Genomic DNA, 18,267 nt, shown 5'->3' on the forward strand with positions numbered 1-18,267 from the left:
TAAACTAGACACTTTATTTCCCACTTAAATGGAAGAAGTCTGGAGATAGGCAGTACAAGTGTGTTATGAAGGCAGCAAGTATCAGGGACCCAGGCTTTTTTTTTGTCTTGTTGCATTACTCTGCATGGTTTCCATTCCCAAGGTTCATCTATGGCCTAAGATGGTGCTAAAGTTCCTGATAGTAGCCGTAAGGAGGAAGAGGGAAGTAAAAGAGTGCCCCTCCATTTTAGAAGACTTTTCAGAAGACATAACATCTCTGCTTTCTTCTGATCACCTAGCCAGGCATGTGGCTTCACCTAGCTACAAGGGCAACCCAGAAATGCAGACTTTTAGCTAAGAAGCAGTGGGCTAAGCTAAAAAATTGGAGTACTTTTAGTAATGAAGGGGAAATAAGACACTGGTATGCATTTAGCAATCTCTGCTACAAACACTAAGCACATTTTTCCCTAAAATTTCTTGGATTCTCTCTTTTTCTTGATCTTGATCACCTCAACTACTGCTCATTACTAATTCATTCAATACTTACATCATTAAAATACACCATTTCAAGCTTCCAAAGATTCTCCATGCAAAATCCTACAATTGAAACTTCTCTACCAAGTAAAACAACTTGTCTTCTTTTTCTTATGCAAACATAGAAATATTATTTCTTTAATAAAATCTTTTTTGGCAAAATGAGAGATGGGAAATTTTCCCCTTAACACCCAGACTTGTCAATCACACATCTTCAGTGAGTTTACTCTGGTCTACTGAATGTGAATGCTTCTCTTAATTAGTCCATATCTATAATTGATTTATGTAGTGTGAGTGCCACTGTCTTAGCCCATTTGGGCTGCTATAACAAAAATAACAGACTAGGTGGCTTATAAACAGCATAGTTTTATTTCTCATAGTTCTGGAGGCTAGGAAGCCCAAGATCCTGATACGGAAGATTCAGTGTCTGATGAGGATCTGTTTTCTGCATCATAGATGGCCATCTCTTTGCTATGTCCTTCCATAGGAGAAAGGGTAACAGATGTCTCTGGGGGCTCTTTTATAAGGGCACTAATCTCATTCATGAGGGGTACACCTTCATGACCTAATCACCTCCTAAACATCCCACCTCCAAATACCATACAAATACCATTGGGGATTAGGTTTCAATATATGAATTTTGGGGGGACACAACATTGAGTCTATAGCAGCCATTGTCTGTGAACCTCTAATTAATGTGTTTCTTGGTACCAATACTTTCTATACTGGATTTTGCTTAATGTGTGTCTTTTCCACTAGAAAGTAAACTTCAAGTGGTAGGAAGCATGTCTGTTTTGCTCCTGTGCCTAGCATCTAGCATGGCATGTGGGGCATAGTAGGTGTTCATTACATATTTGTTGGAAGAAGGAGGAATTTAACCTTACCGCACATCTATTATATGCCAGGTAGTACAGTAAGTATTTTACAAATATAATTTTATTGATTTTTCGTAATAGCCAAATGTGGCAAGAATTATATTCCCTTTCACAGATGAGATAAATGAAACTTGAAGAAGATAAACGATTAAACTAAGTCACAAAGCTAGAAAGAGGTGGATCTGAGGTCTGACCTATAACCTCTGTCTCCATTGTAAAGGTTCATTTTACTCTGGCACATTTATGTCAACTAGGTGGGCTGTTCCAGGCTTCCTTTGATAACAGCTTGACCGATTTCATGATAAGATGGAAACAGTAAATAGTAGATTATTATCCTTTAAGTGACAAATTCCTTAAGTCTCCTTGTTTTAATTAGAGGAATTCAGTTATAACAATTAGATTATAGGCATAATGGTAGGCAGTTATGGGAGTTGCTGGTTTAGAAAGGATAGACTCAGGAAAATGTCTTCAAAAATCAAACAATGTGGATATTTTCTTACTCCGCTAACACTAATTGCCCACAAGGATCAGTTGTTTAGGTGATACAATTTTGATATTAGGATCTCTAGGAAAAAGCAGAAATAATGACAAAAGTTTCAGCCACGATACTAGATAAACTTTAAAGGGTAAGGAAAAGGCAAGAAAGGCAGAAGATACAGAGGAAAAAAGAAGAGAGGGAAATATATACAAGAGGGCAGAAAACATACAAAACAGTGAAGTGGAGAGGAAAGGAATGGCACCCATTTGTTTGGTTGCTGTTTTGGGTTTACCTCCTTTAGCTACTCAGCTTTCAGTCCCCATTCTTTCCGTAATAGCATCCCCATTTATTTTTTGGTAATTCCATCCTCACTTTTGGATACCATCTGGTGGGACTGTTGTTCAGAGACCCTGCCTTCCCCCAGCCCCTGAGCAAAGAGTTGAACCTAGCTAAACCAGTCAAATGCTGTCTTCCTGGAATCAGAATCCTTTGTTTCAGATGCAGCTGTTGAGAAGTTCATGCTGTGGAGACTCATGTGAGCTGTTTAGGTCTGTCCTTTCCACCATTGGGTCTTCAGCCTCCTCTTCTCAATCTGGAGCTTCCCCAGTTTTCCCAATAAATTTCTTTCTTCCTTAAGTTTACCAGAGGCAGCTACTGTTGTTTGCAATCAAAGAACATGAGTTGATACAGTCAAGGAAGAAGGTAGGTGGAAATAAATGCTGAAATTAAGATCTGGGATGAGATCTATTGAGAATCTGTTCTCAGTTCCTAAAACACTAGGTACTGGGGACAAACCTAGTTTAAATCTGAAGCAAAGTACAAATTAGTGTTCAATCATCTTAGAACTCTAGGAGCAAATATACTCACTCTATAAAGTAGCAGAGGGTTTCCAATAGGTGAGAGTAATATTCTTTTTCAAGGATAATCTATTGTAGGATTGACATCACAATTTGGGTTACTGAAAAAGTATGTGTTTCCTGAAAGGCAGAGGTTTACCTCAGTTTTTACTTTACAAGATCTTTGTGTCTTTGATAATTTCACATCTTTGGCATGACTAAAGGATTTTTCCATTCAAATCAACCTCCTTCAGCTTGGCTAGTCCCTCCTTCCTCCCCCCCTGACTTGCCCCATGGGATTCTTTCTTTTCACTGCCAAGGATTAAATTCTCTGTGAAAGCCTTGAAGGCAATAGACATCTGTACTGGAAAGGAGATACAAAACTGTCCAAAAAGAGAGAAGCACTCCCAAAGCTTAAGTGAGAAAATAATTGAACTCTTATCATGTTGGAAAAAAGTCTGGTTTCAAACTGAGATTTTTATTGACTTTTTTTTGTCATAAAAGGATCATCGTTTATGTTGAATAAGGAACGGTTATTGTTCTACTTTACCAAAGATGCTAAGTTTGCATGTTTTAAACATCAAACAAACATCTCCATAGAGAATGGCTTGCTGCCAATAACTGGTGAGCCGGCCAGACTTTCAGAGCAGCCCACTTATATCAGTTCTGTGTTGGTGGGTGAGCAATTCAAGATAGAAGGCTGAATTAGAATTCAGTCCTAATCCTGCTAGGGATGCTGGTTTTATTAGGTCTTAGTTTGATGGTCAGAAGACAATCCCACATTGCTCCAGCAGCACAAATCCATTGCTCTCTCCTCAAGCCATTCATATGAAAGGCACGGTATTGTTAGCAATGTACAAACAGCAGATGCCATGAGTATAAATAAAAAGGATGCACAGTATATAATGTAGACCTTAACTATTACCTTGTTCTCAGTCCTAATCTCTCCACCTTATAAATATCTTACATTAATATTATATTCTGGCAATTGATGTGTGGAGTCCTATGTTGTGCCAAACTAAATCAATTGTCAGTTTAGACATGATAAGGGGGATCATGCAAGAATGATATATTATCAGAACTCTATCATCTCGGGTGCCTGGGTGGCTCAGTTGGTTGAGCGACTGCCTTCGGCTCAGGTCATGATCCCGGAGTCCCGGGATCGAGTCCCACATCGGGCTTCCTGCTCAGCAGGGAGTCTGCTTCTCCCTCTGACCCTCTTCCCTCTCGTACTTTCTATCTGTCATTCTCTCTCTCTCAAATAAATAAAATCTTTAAAAAAAACAAAAAACAAAACAAAAAAACAAACAAACAAACAAAAAGAACTCTATCATCTCAACATTAGTCAGTTGTTCAGTCTATTAATCTAACAACTCATGGGAAGCCCGAGTCTGGAAATGAGGGAATATGATCAATGGAGAAGAACTGAGCTCTAGATGTTAACTCTTAGAAAATAGCCCCTTGAAAATGTCTTCTCTTTATGTTTATTTGCCATGGAAAATGGTATATTTTTCTGCTCTGTGTGAAAATTTAGCTTGGGGGTGAAAATCACATAGGTTATTATGTCAGGTCTCCCAAATGGTTAGATGACTGACCCCTTCAGTAAAAAAACCTCAGGGTTCTTTGCTTTTCTTATAATTGCTCAGGGTTCAATTCTATTGAAAAGTGACTGGAAAAGTCATTCTATGAAATGATTCTTTAATATTTGATAAATGAGTCAGTCTTGTGGGCCTATATGGTTGCAGCAGTCATGCTTCTCAGCTGACACTGCCTATGTTCACATGGGATGGTCATTAAGCAAACCTTTTAAGATGACAGGACTTCAGTTCTTCTGTCTCATTTCCCAGAAAGAAGAATAATGGAATAAAGTCTGGAGAGTTGAAAGGGAAAGTAAAGGGTATGCACCCTTCCCCCACCACAGCTTTCTAACCTAGAAAGGCAACATAATTTGTGGTAAAGAGCTGTATTCTAAGTGGCAAAGTAAACAGGAGATATTTATTCCTAAATCTTCATGACACTTTAATGAGATAGTGGGAGAATATTATTATTAGGCCCTTAATGATTTAAGAAAATTGAGACAAAGGGATGCTGGAAAATATATTAAATATTACACTATTAATCTGAATTAAAAGACCAGAACTTGTTCAAATATCTCTGTTCAGGGAAATGAATCTCCAGCTGGAGAGTGAATTGGACAATATAGATACTAGATAGTCAGCTTTCATCTGGATCCAGATGTTATTTCCATTCTAGTCCAAGTGAGATTTGCTTTTAACCACAGACTCAGAGAGGTCTGGTCTCTACCCAGAGAAGTCAGACTGTCAGACCTTTCCCTTGGATTTCTCCTTCCTGCCACACACTCCCACACCTCGTGCACTCCACACATACCTACCAGCTGCCCGCCAGAACCAGTTGCCTCAGGACCGGGCTGTCAAGGGAAGTCTTCCTGTGGATGGACAGCCCTTGGCAGCAGCAGGGGTCCTCAGCAAGACTGCCCCTTTGGCCTCAGTTCCAATTTTGGGCTCCGACCCAGGTCTGGCAAAAGATAATACATACCCATTATAGGAAACATGAAAAGGACACAGGATTTTTTTTTTAAATTGCTTATAATCTCACCACCCAGAGTAATCACTGTCAATATTTTGGTATAGTTTTTAAAATTTTAATCTAAATAAAACATATAAATGTTCATTTATTTGGGGGTCACACACACTGTACATGCAACTTTGAATCCTGCTTTACTTCTTTTTTTTTAACTTTGTATGTGAGCATTTCTCCATGTTATAAAAACGTTCTTTGTAATCGCCACATACCATCTATGATATAAAAAATAATGATTACAGAGACCAAGGAGAAACCACAAAACTGAAGGGGAAAAAAGGAAACAATCTAAAAGTTGAAGATGGAGGAATGATTGTTCTAATTACCAATTTGTAGATCCTAAACGTTATAGAGGAGAGTGTTCAAGGAAAAAATTAGGAACTGGTACATAAGGAATGAAGCTGCTTTGATAAATGTATAAAATAACAAAAAGGTAGTTATTAGTAAATGCATAACATATAATATTTAAATACCAAGAAAATGATTGCTATTGTGCAGCATCATATTATATTGATAAGATTAATTTAGTTTTATTAAATAATAAGAGGGAAATGCCTACATTTTAAAGAGAAGCCTAGAGAAAACATGCAAAAAGGAGCTCCTTAATTGTAAGAATAATATTCTTAACATGACATTGCAGGTTCTGACATTAGATTCCCCTTGTGAGGCACCATGAAGAGTTAGAAAAAGAGGTAGACAGGATGTTAAAGGCAGAACTGTCTAATTCCTCCCCACTCCTGCTAAAGATTATTCTCAAGGACAAGAAAAAAATGTGGTAGTATTTGACCTCTAGCAAGTATTTTGTGTTCACTGGAGATTGATCCTGATACCACAGCCCCTCCCTCCCTTTGTTTCTGAGCTATCTCCCTCTTCCCAATTACAGCCAAGGGGTTGGCTAGAGCTGGGAGGACCTGGCCCTGGAGAAGACTGTGGCTTATTCAAAGATAATGGGCCTGGGGCTCAGACAGAAGCTGCCTTCCAGTCCAAGGGTTATCACTTCTAGCTGTGTCACTGGGGCAAGTGACTCAAACTGTCTGGGGTTCCCTTTCCCCCTTTATATAGTGGAGATAATAAACTCTTTTTTCATATGGGATATTAAATGAAAGTTGGTTATTGTTATTTATACTTCATTTCTATTTTTCCACATAGTTTAGTCCCCCGCACCCCCACTTTTTTTGACCATGGAGTTGTAGCTCATTTCAACAGTGATTCTGGTTTCTTGTTCATTTCCTCTTTATCATTAATCCCCTGAATTTGTGCTATGATAAGCCAGAAAGATTCTTTCATCTCAGTACTTATCATTTGATGTTTAATAAAGCTCATAGGTGGCACTAATAATATTCTTTAAACATTCATTAAACAAAAATTCCCTCAATAAATTTTTTATTGAGAGCCTAATATGTGCTAAGCACTATGCCAAATTACATGGCTAGAAATTAATAAATCCTAGCTGGATAAGAAAATCAAAGAGACAATGTCCAGTATATTTACAAAAAGGTTTAGGCAAATATTTTTTTTCTTTTTAAAGATTTTATTTATTTGACAGAGAGAGACACAGCGAGAGAGGGAACACAAGCAGGGGGAGTGGGAGAGGGAGAAGCAGGCTTCCCACGGAGCAGGGAGCCCGATGCGGGGCTCGATGCGGGGCTCGATCCCAGGACCCGGGGGTCATGACCTGAGCTGAAGGCAGACGCTTAACAACTGAGCCACAGAGGTACCCCTAGGCAAATATTTTTAAAATGTATAAGGCTAGTAAAAATTGGATTCTTGGTGTAATATAAGTTAATGACAATATTGGTTTAATTTTAGGAAACTTTCTTATAGGGTAAGAATACGAATTAAGAAATTGGAAAGGTAAAATGGAGTGTTAATCAGGAGACTTAATTTCAGCCCATGCAATAGCTATACAATTTTGAGTAAGACATTTAATTTTCCTGGACTTTAGATTCTTTATCTGTACAATGGAATTCAGGGTCACAAACTAAAATAAATCAAATACTTTCCTAAATAACTCATGGGTTCAAGAGGAAACCACAATGGAAATTATAATTAGAAGGGTAATTGGAAAGGTAATGGTAATTAGTATTAATTAGAATAAAATGAATGTATGTAAATGAATTTAAAATATAAGACAGATTGAAAATAATTGAGTTACATGTGCATCTCAAAAAGGTAGGAAAAAACAAAGTTGAAAAAGAAAATAATGAAATTAAAAATGGAAAGTAAGGAAATAGAAAAATAATAAAAATACAGATTATTAACAAAACCAAAACCTCATTTTTGGAAATAATCCAGACAAGGCAATTTATGGAAATTGGCAATTTATGGTAATTTATGAGCTTAGCTCACTTCTAAATTTAGGTCCAAAATTTCTAAATTAAGTACTAACAAATCATATCCAAATGTATTACAAATACAGTATGATTAATGGTACAGATATTATGGAAAATAGTTCTCAAAAAAACTAAAAATAGAATTACCATATGATCCAGCTATCTCACTTCTAGGTATGTATCCAAAAGAATTCAAAGAAGATCTTATTAAAGAGATATTTGCACGCCCATGTTCATTGTAGCATTATTTACAATATTCAAGAGAAGGAAGCAACTCCAATACCCATCAACAGATGAGTGAATAAAGAAAATGTGGAATATACCTGTAAGGGAATATTATGCAGCCTTAAAAAGAAAAAAGGAGGGAAATCTTGTCACACACACTACAACATGGATGAATCTTGAGGATGTTATCCTAAGTGAAATAAGCCAGTCACAAAAGAATACTGTATGATTCCACACATTTGAATGTCTAAAGTAGTCAAAATCAAACAGAGAATAGAAAAGTGGTTACCAAGAGCTGGGAAGAAGAGGGTAGCAGAATTAGTGTTTAGTGGGTATAGATTTCAGTTTGCAAGATGAACATGTTCTAAAGATCTGCTGCACAACAATGTGAATATACGTAACACTACTGAACCTTAAAAATGGTTAAGATGGCAAATTTAATATGTGTTTTTACCATCTCACTGGCATGAGATTAAGTGATTATAGCAAAGTGGATTAAGACAAAAAATGATTATGGCACAGTGGATAATACTCAGACACTGGAGTGAAATGGCCTGGGTTCTAATCTATGTAACTTTGGGTAAATTACTTTTCTGTTCCTTAGTTTCTTATTAAAGTAAAAATAAAAAATAGATCATAACCCCCCAACCCAAATAATAACAACAAAAACACATCGTGAACACGTAGGTTTATCCCAATATCTGTCAGTTTAATCCAAAAATATTAAGAGATAAAAGGATCAATAGATGCAGAAAAATGTTGTTAAAATTCAACACTTGAAATGTTTTTCTCTATGGCTTACGTGGCTTTTCTTTCTCTTCCTTTAGGCCTCTGCTCAAATGTCATCTTATCAGTGAGACCCTTTCGGACCACCCTGTATGCACTGACACCCTACCACACCCTGTCTTCTAACCCTGTTTTAGTTTTCTTCATAGAAGCATTTCCTAGGGGGCGCCTGCGTGGCTCAGTCCTTAAGCCTTTGCCTTCAGCTCAGGTCACATGATCCCAGGGTCCTGGGATGGAGCTACACATTGGGCTCCCAGCTCAGCAGGAAGCCTGCTTCTCCCTCTCCCACTCCCCCTGCTTGTGTTCCCTTTCTCACTGTTTCTATCTCTGTCAAATAAAGAAATAAAATCTTAAAAAAAAAAAAAGAAGAAGAAGAAGCACTTTCTAGGCATAAAGATAATGGAAGAAATGACAAAGATAAAAATAGACAAATTTGACTACTTAAAAAGGTAAAACTTCTGGATGCCAAGAAAAACAATAAACAAAACTAAAAGGCAAATTTCAAAACTGGGGACAGTATTTACCAGCAATATAACTAGAAAAGGGAAATGAGTTCATATATAATAATAATAATAATAATGATAATAATAATAAAACATTTATAGAAAGAGTGGGCAAAACCTGTATAGAAAGAGTAAACAGATTAATTCATTCACAAGAATATGAATTAGTGAATTAAATATTTAGAAAAAAACCTTCCGCCTCACAGAGAGGCTAAGAAATTTAAATAAAGGGATGCCTTTACATCCTAATATGTAGTTCTCTATTTTCAGTATTTTAATATGCTGAACCTATTATTTTTATAATTGGCAAATAATAAAAGTTGTATAAAAAAGATTTTTATTAGGAATGTCCATTTAGGTTTTATGTATGTGATTCTTTAAGTCTTTAAATGGCTTTATTTAATATTATACATAACAAAAGTTTTACCCTGAAACTGAAATAAGATGATTAGTAGACAACATACAGAACAACCATATATGTTGGTTGTAAAATATATAGGTTAACAGCATGGATGAACCTTAAAAGCATTATGCTTAAGATATAAAATGTCCAAAAGAGGGCAAATATACTGAGACAGAAGGTAGATTAGTGGTGCCTAGGATTGGGAGTGGGAATGATGAGTGACTGTAAATGGGAATGAAATTTCTTCTTGGGGTGATGGAAATATCTTAGTGGTAATTAATGGTTTATCCTTGTAAATATACTAAAATTAATTGAATTCTACACTGAAAACAGGTGAATTTTATGGTATATGAAAGGTATGTCAGTTGATCAAAAAGATATAGTTTAAAAGACTTTAGCCAGATAGAACACACAAGCTCAATTTGAAGTGATATCATAGGTATGAGAATGACTTGTGAAATAGCCAATAGAATCTTAACTGTTTCTATCCTTAGATTTTCCTTATTTTTGCAAGAGACACATCATTAATTCAAACTTCCTAGAGGCATTTAGATGTAGAGAAACATCTGATTTATTGACTAATTCTTGAAAACATACTTTTATACATTTAAGATACACACAATGGTTAGAATCAAGCTAGTAGAGGCCAATAGAAGACCCATTGCTTAATGAATGGATTAAGCTGCTTTGCAACTACAATTTAAATTTATGACTAGTTTTAGAGGTAACTGCCAATATATAATTGTATGTATAGAAGTGATGATGAAGGTAAATATTTTAAAATGCTCTTTGGAGCCAGGCTTATATGCTTAATTTCTAAGCATATCCTTTTTTTAAAAAAAAAAAAAAAAAGGTAGTACCAATGTAAATTTACTCTCAGTCCAGGAATCATGATGGTCAATGCAGTACGAATTAGTGAGATTTCACTGTGTTTGCAAAAGTGTTACTGAGGTTATTCTTGGTAAATCTAAATGACTCTATAATATATTAATTAAAAGATATTTGCACAATGAGATATCACCTGCCACTGGTCAGGATGGCTAGTATCAAAAAGACAAGAAATAACAAGTGTTGGTGAGCATATAGAGAAAAGGGAACACTCATGTGCTGTTGGTGGAATTGTAAATTTGTGCAGCCACTATGGAGAACAGTATGAAGGTTCCTCAACAAAATAAAAATAGAAATACCATATGATCCAGTAATTCCACTTTTGGGTACTTATGTGAAGAAAACAAAAACACACTAATTTGAAAGCAGATATGCACTCCTATGTTTACTGCAGTATTATTTACAATAAACAAGGTATGGAAGTAACTTAAGTGTCCATCCATAGATAAACTGATAAAAAAGATATGGTATATACACATGCAATGGAATATTACTCAGCCATAAAAAAAGAATGAAATCTTGCCATTCACGACAACATGGATGGACCTAGAGGATATTATGCTAAGTGAAATAAGTCAGAGAAAGACAAATACCATATGATTTCACTTATAGCTGGAATCTAAAGAATAAAACAAATGAACAAATAAAAAGAAACAGATTCTGCATTTATGAGTTATGTGCCTGATTAACAGGTACAAACTTCCAGTCATAAAATAAGTAAGTCATGGGGATGAAAAGTACAGCATAAGGATGTAATAACTTTATAGGATGACAGAGGTTAACTACACTTATGTGGGGAGCATTTTGTAATGTATATAATTGTTGAATCACTATATGGCACACCAGAGCTAATATAATATTATATGTCAACTATACTTCAATTAAAAAAAGATATTTGATCAGAATTAGAAAATTATATGCTAATTCCAATCATGGCAATCAGTTCTGAAACACTGTAATAACTGGAGGCCTCTGCTAAGTCCTCTGGGACCCACCTCTTACTCAACAGCTTACTACTTCCACTCCAGCCTTGAATGGCTTTGTGTGAGTATGATAGGATAATGCCCTCCCTGATCCACTGGGATGGAACACCATTAGAACCGGCTCTGTACTCATGAGCATGTATAAAAATTGGGTGGTGGACAGTGGATTTGATGTTCATAGAACCACCCTTGACCAATGGAGAATGGAAACTGGTAGATAAATGTTAACCCCTTTTGTCTCCTCGAAAGCATGCTTAAGGCTCCTCCATGATGGCCAACTCAGTGACACATCCTTGTATTGGCTTTGCCTCCTTCCCAGTTCCACCCCCTCTCCTCTCAGCTGATATTCCTGCCTTCTGGCCCTCTTTTTTCAAATAAACTAACTGCATGCAAGTCTTGTCTCTCATTTTGAAGGAACTCAGCCTAAGACATATGGGATATCTGATATATGCAATCTATAGTACTTCTCAGTAAATTCTTGCTGAATAATTGACAATGTTGTAGCAATAGGTTTGTATTTTTCACTTGAATTGCATCATTTTAGTAGGAATTTTACAGAAAATGAACCCCTAATGTTATAGGAAATAAGTTCCTACTGTACATCTGATGGCAGATTCTTCATAGTATAGTTCTGACTGTATCTGTCATTTAGCCTGTATATCAGGGTCATTATCACTAGGAAACTAGCTTAGGCCTCAGGAGAAGACAACAGTGATATAAAATGATCTTCAGGAGTCCAGGTTCTATGTCTAGGCTTCCTTTTTGTTTGAAGGTGTGCCTGCCTCCCCACCCTCCCCCCAAAATAAATAAAAATAAAGGAGCCAAGTCAGAGATAGAGGTGGATCCTTTATTTTACTTATTTAAATAATCTCTATGTATAACATGTGACTCAATCTCACAACCCCAAGATCAAGAGTCTCATGCTCTACTGACTGAGCCAGCCAGATGCCCCAAAAAGTGGATCTTTTAAATGTAAAGGGGTTTGGTAAGAGAGTGGACCCACTTAATCTTCCAGAGACTTCTCCTAGTTGCTCTCCAACCTACCACAGGAACTTGAGAGTTTTGTAATAATTCAAAATTCTAGGGGCACCTGGCTGGTTCAGTCAGTAGAGCACATGACTCTTAATCTTAGGGTTATAAGTTCAGGCCCCATGCTGGGCATGGAGCCTACTTAAAAAAAATAAATAAATAAAAATAAAATAAAATAAAAAATAAAATTCTATCCCCAATGCAGCTTTTCTGGACATTATCTCAGTATCCCTAAGTACTTCCTCCACTAGTAAATCTATTATTCTTTCATGACCTAATTATTGCACATTTCTGCTGATTGTATAAGTGTAATATTGTCTACTGAAATATGATTATAATCATTCTAGAATGCTCTGTTACAAGGTCTGGAGGCACAAGAGGAGTTTTCAGTTCCGCATTAAAAATGAGCTACAGTTTAGACAAGTCTGTCACGTTTGTGGGCAGAGAGACCTCACTGAAACAAAAGCAATCAATTCATGTTATCTTTGCTCTTAGAAGAAAGCAATGGTGGAATTCTTCCAAAATAGTGGCTAAAGTATAATACTTTAATGGATTTTTTCCCCCTTGGATTTGCCGCCTAAACTATTTTTTTTTCTTTTGGTCTAGACCAGATTTCTAATGATTTCACATCCCTTTGCACACATTGTAGCTGGGGATGGGGGACCCCATTGGTGTTGATTGAGAGGTTCAAGATGGCTAGGAATGCAAAGTGCCCTTGGGAAATTCACATGCAAATAATGAGGTGGAGGTTGTACCTAAAAAACTGATCAAAATGCAATTCAGTCTGTGCAATAGACGTCAGGCCCTTCTGGCCCAGGACAGCCACAGCCAGGTCAATGGAATGGGGGCCTTTCCTGAACACAACAAGCAAGTTTAAGCTTTTAAAATGTTCCCTAGTTTCCTTGTTGAAAATGGAGTTCAAGCTTAGGTTTTAAAAAACTTCCCTTTAATGCTTTAAAGGTGGAGCTAATGACTTATTACTGTTATTTATTTTTAAACATAAAACCTACTTTTTAGTCTTTCTCTTTGGAATATTCCATCTGTCCCTGTAGAGATAATAGGCTGCCATGGAATAAAATTGGAGAATGTTAAATACATCGGGACTCAATTTTATTCTATGTGGGGCTGTTGCTATCATGATGTTTATCAGGGAACAAGCAGCCTCAAAGAATCTTTTAGTGTATTGTTACTAGCCCTGATTTGTGCTATGCTTGGTGTATTTTCCTGGTCATTTTAGTAATACTGTTAGAACATAGAGGCTTTTCTACCCCCAAATGTCTGCTATTAAAAAAACAAACAAAAGCAAAAACATAACAACAAAAAATTAAGACAACTAACAATACTTATACACTCACTCAGAATGAATTATCAAAATAAGGAGCAATAATTGCAGTTTTTTCCATCTGTACTGGACACTATCAGATGCTCATTTCCCAGCAGATGTATGCATCAACGAGGCATCATTGTTTCTAAACTATGATGCTGCTATTATTTTCCTTTGAAATTATTTTTTTAAAGATTTATTTAAGTAATCTCTACACCCAACGTGGGGCTCAAACTTATGACCCGGAGATCAAGAGTCCCTTGCTCTACCTACCAACTGAGCCAGGCAGGTGCCCCACATTGAAATTATTCTTATCTAATTTCCAAAGATCCATATTGTGCCTATGTAGCTGGGGGATTAAGAAGTGTTTGCAATGATTTAGAAGTCTCTGGTTACTTTTAACCTGGAGGAAAAATGTCTTTGGTGAAACATGAACCAAATTGTTCTCCTGCTCCTTTCCATTTGCCCTTTGTTTACAATAAGATTATGCAAATCTACTTTTAAGCTGGGGGTAAGCGGTGGGAGAAGTTTGTCTCCTTTTGTGCTTTCACGGATATATAAAAGACCATTGCATAGACAATTTCATCTGCTAAAGAGCACATAGTAGCTATTCAATTAATTACACTGAAGTTGGATCAGTCTTATCTTTCCTGTCCTTAGTTCTCCTAAGGAGAACAAAACCCCACATTTCCTATCTTCTCGTTCTTACCAATATAGCAGCCACAAATTATTATATGCTTTTAGTTAATTCTACTTTAAGTACTTTTCAGGGGAGGAAAACCATATTGTAACCTAATGAAGTGAAAAATAATCTGCAATACAATTCAGGTGAGATCAGCCATGGTTGTTAATATGCATTTGTGAGATGTTGAATGTTCTTTCTTTTAATTAGTTGATATGCTTTTATTGTCTGTTTTTGCAGCAGCACTATTCATGAAATGCAACTCATCATGCCCTTAGGATGGACAGAATAGCAAGTGGTGTTATTAGGTGGTTGCTGTACACAGTTATCACAAAGAAGAAAATGAAGTATTATACTATTTTGGGGTGCCATCGGTGTGAAGCTGGTTTTAATTTCAATTTCTGAGGGATGGTGAGGGGAATGAGTGGGGTAGGGGGAAGGTGGAGGGGTGAATGGGAAGGGAAGAGAGATTGGAATGCAAATGAGTTGAATAAAATCTATTCAACATTCAAAAAAAATATAGACTTGTAGATCAAAGCCATTTGAAAATATGTGAAGGCCTGAGTCTTAAATGAGTGACTCATCTGGTACAACTAGTAATAAGATGAATGCTAAGTTAACATCTTATTAGAACAGAGTCATTGGAAACAGTGCCAAAGACCATTTTCTTTGGACGTTTGAATAATGCAGAGCTGGGTAGAAATGGCGATTTGCCTCCTCTGAAGATCCTACAGATTTGAAAGGCTCTGGGGTCAAAATCTTCCTGTTCTTCTAAAAAAAAAGGAACAGCATAAAGAAGTCCTATTTTCAGGCAGCTACTATGTATTCACTAGGAATATACTTCAGCTACAGAATAACTACCATTAAAAAAGAATTGACTGACCACTTGTATACTGTGCTAAATAAATATTATGTACTTAAAAATATATCCATAATGATCAGCAAGGTGGCTTCTTCATTCTAACCTTAGTTTTATAATAGAAGGCAGTTTTTATTATTCTGACAATTGTAGGGGAAGAAAAATAATTTCCCTCTACCCTTCTGAGTTCTTAGCTGAGACCCTGTAATAAAAGGCAGACTAACAAAAGAAAAACAAACAAGTTTATTACCATGTATACCTCATGTATACACAGGATACACTCAGAAAAAATGAGTAACTCTGAGGTGTCTTTAGAATTCGGGATTAAATGCTATCTTAACAGGCAGAGGGTAGGGGAGGTATAGGCCTCTTAAGGGAGCGTGGATGAGTTTTAGGAAAGATGAATGGGCCATTAGAAGAATAGATGGGTGGTATGATAGTCTGTGACAGTTTGTCTGAGTATGGTGTCAACTTGAAGTTTCCTCTCCACGACAAGAGTCAATGTTCCTTGGTTGAGGAAACTCCAGGGGAGGGCATCTATGACATCCAAGTTCCTTTTGGAAAATATGTCTTCAGGCAGATAAAGGGAGTTCAGAGAAAGTCCTGCATTTGCTTTTTAAGTGCCTATAGCTCAGCTCAAAATATCAATATATCAAAGCAGCATGTGGTGGCATGTCCTATTACCCTTTACAACCATAAATAAAAGAAAGAAAGAAATTTCATGTAGGAAGAAACGAAAAAATAATAGCAAAGCCCTCATTTAACACTTCAAAGTTCTGACTAATAGAAAGCTAGGAAATTTTTTAGACATATTAACTAAGTCAAGCTTTAAACAATGGATCATTTTATCTGAAATTATTCTTTGTAGGCTTTGTAGGAGGTCTGTGACTAGTCATGCCAAGTAAGTTCTTAGAAAATAGTTCTGGAGCTCATCTGACTGGAAGAAGCACATGAATTCTCCATATCCTTAAACTAGGAATGGAAAGAATGCATTTCCAGAATCCACAAAGGCTGAAGATTCCAGTTCTCATCGGTATTTAACATGATGCTCTGTCCCTAAACAAACGCAAAGCTATCAGAAAAGGAGATAGAGATTCAACTCATATCTTACCATTTTCACTGGACTTTGCTGTTTACAAAAAAAAAAAATGCTTTGGGCATGATGTTCCATGAAAAAGAGTAGTCAGCAAGTTGTTATAGGCTTAGGTTGGACAAGGAGAATTTTAGAGATCAAGTAAAGAACAGAGAAGGAAATTTAATACCATTGAATGCCCTTGACCAAAATTTTGATAATGAGCTTGTTTCCTAATGTCATAATTTCTGAACTCAATGTTCTACTGAGATATCTTGTGAAAAATCTAGTAGTAAAGTTCATGTGATAAATTATGTTGACAACATTATTACATAATGTGGGATTTAAGAAATTCTTTATAAGTACTTGTTGAGTGCCTATCATATGCTTGACAGAATAAAGAAAATTTAGCTCCTTTCTCAAGATGCTTTTTGTTGGAAGTATTCCTTTCAAAAGTCTTTTTATCAAATAATTTGGGGTCAATGTTGGGATAATATAGGCTATTAACCCATTTTATTCAAATATGTATTGATATAGGTGTAATTTAACAAATATTTTTGTAATGCTGGTTATGACTTGAATAAGGAGTATGTTTAGAAACTCTTAAACATCAAAGGTGAACCACTGAGTTGGCATTATCATGTGATCCCATTCCTATCTATAAATAACTAGGGCAAAATAGCACCTGGACTTTCTCTTCCGTTTTTTGATGGAAAGCTTGGTTGGCATCTTTGCAATTAATTTTATATTTAACTCAGGCTGAGTCAGTTATATACTTAATTTTCTTGAGTTTGACAAGTGTGTATAGCATGTAACAAATCAAATCAATTATGTTGGGGGTTTTCCTCCTAAATTCCATCTCATACTTTCTTTGAAATTCTAACCTCTCCTCATTTAAATCATCTGATTAAATAATTTTTATCATTTATATAGATTTTGTAAACACCTTCCATACATAAGCAGTACTATTGCCTGTAACATTATGTGGTCATAACATTAATGGATTTTATTTTATGCTTCTGACTCCAATTATCTTGTGTGCATCTAAGACTTTTCGGGGCGCCTGGGTGGCTCAGTTGGTTAAGCAACTGCCTTCGGCTCAGGTCATGATCCTGGAGTCCCGGGATCGAGTCCCGCATTGGGCTCCCTGCTCAGCGGGGAGTCTGCTTCTCCCTCTGACCCTCTTCCCTCTCGTGCTCTCTCTCATTCTCTCTCTCTCAAATAAATAAATAAAATCTTTAAAAAATATATTTAAAAAAAGACTTTCTTTTCTTCTTTTTTTAAAATATTAAAATAAGAAAAGATTTTGGCCTTTAAGACTAATGATTTCTTGTTTTTCTTCTACAATAAAATTAACTGGAAATGTCAATTTAAGTACATTACTGAAAGCTACTTTATCAATTTTCTTCTAAAAGATAAAGTCGGAGCAGGGGGAGAAAACGAATGACCAAAGGAAAACTTCATACTAAGGAATGACTTCAACAGCCATTCCTTTTCCCCTGAGCTTTGAGACTCGAGATATACCTAACTGTTCATGAACCTAATCTTTAAATACAAAGAAACACTGGCTGCTATACTTTGTTTGTATTTCTTGACCTGGTTTTGGTTCATGTATGGTAGAAGCACAGAGGTCTTACTAGAATTATGATACAAACAAAAATAATAAATGTATTTATTTCTATAGCTTTAAGTATTCAAAAAGATGTGCAAATACAATTTGGTCCTTAGAACATACTGAAAAGGCTAGGTTACTATTGTCTCTATTCTACAGGCACTCATGTTCAATGAACGCTAATTGCTAAATTGGGAAAACATTTATCTTGTCCTGTATAGACGACGTTCCTCAATTATGTGTGATTAATGCCTTTTTTCAAGCA

At 36.2% G+C, this 18,267-nt stretch overlaps 1 long non-coding RNA gene across 2 annotated transcripts in view; it reads right to left on the reverse strand.

Annotated features, from left to right (window-relative positions):
* Positions 1-18,267, reverse strand: part of LOC148164756 (uncharacterized) — a 47,514-nt gene that overhangs the window by 24,931 nt on the left and 4,316 nt on the right. Inside the window, exon 2 of one of the 2 annotated variants that reach the window (XR_015767903.1) lies at positions 5,095-5,237. This is a non-coding gene — a long non-coding RNA (uncharacterized LOC148164756). Of the gene's footprint in view, positions 1-5,090; positions 5,238-18,267 lie in introns of both variants that reach the window. The other variant, XR_015767904.1, reaches the window with a different exon arrangement.

This window comes from Eumetopias jubatus, unplaced genomic scaffold (assembly GCF_037043125.1).
Source record: "Eumetopias jubatus isolate StellerSeaLion01/CBP00866 unplaced genomic scaffold, mEumJub1_p1.0 scaffold_3, whole genome shotgun sequence".
Taxonomy (NCBI): domain Eukaryota; kingdom Metazoa; phylum Chordata; class Mammalia; order Carnivora; family Otariidae; genus Eumetopias; species Eumetopias jubatus.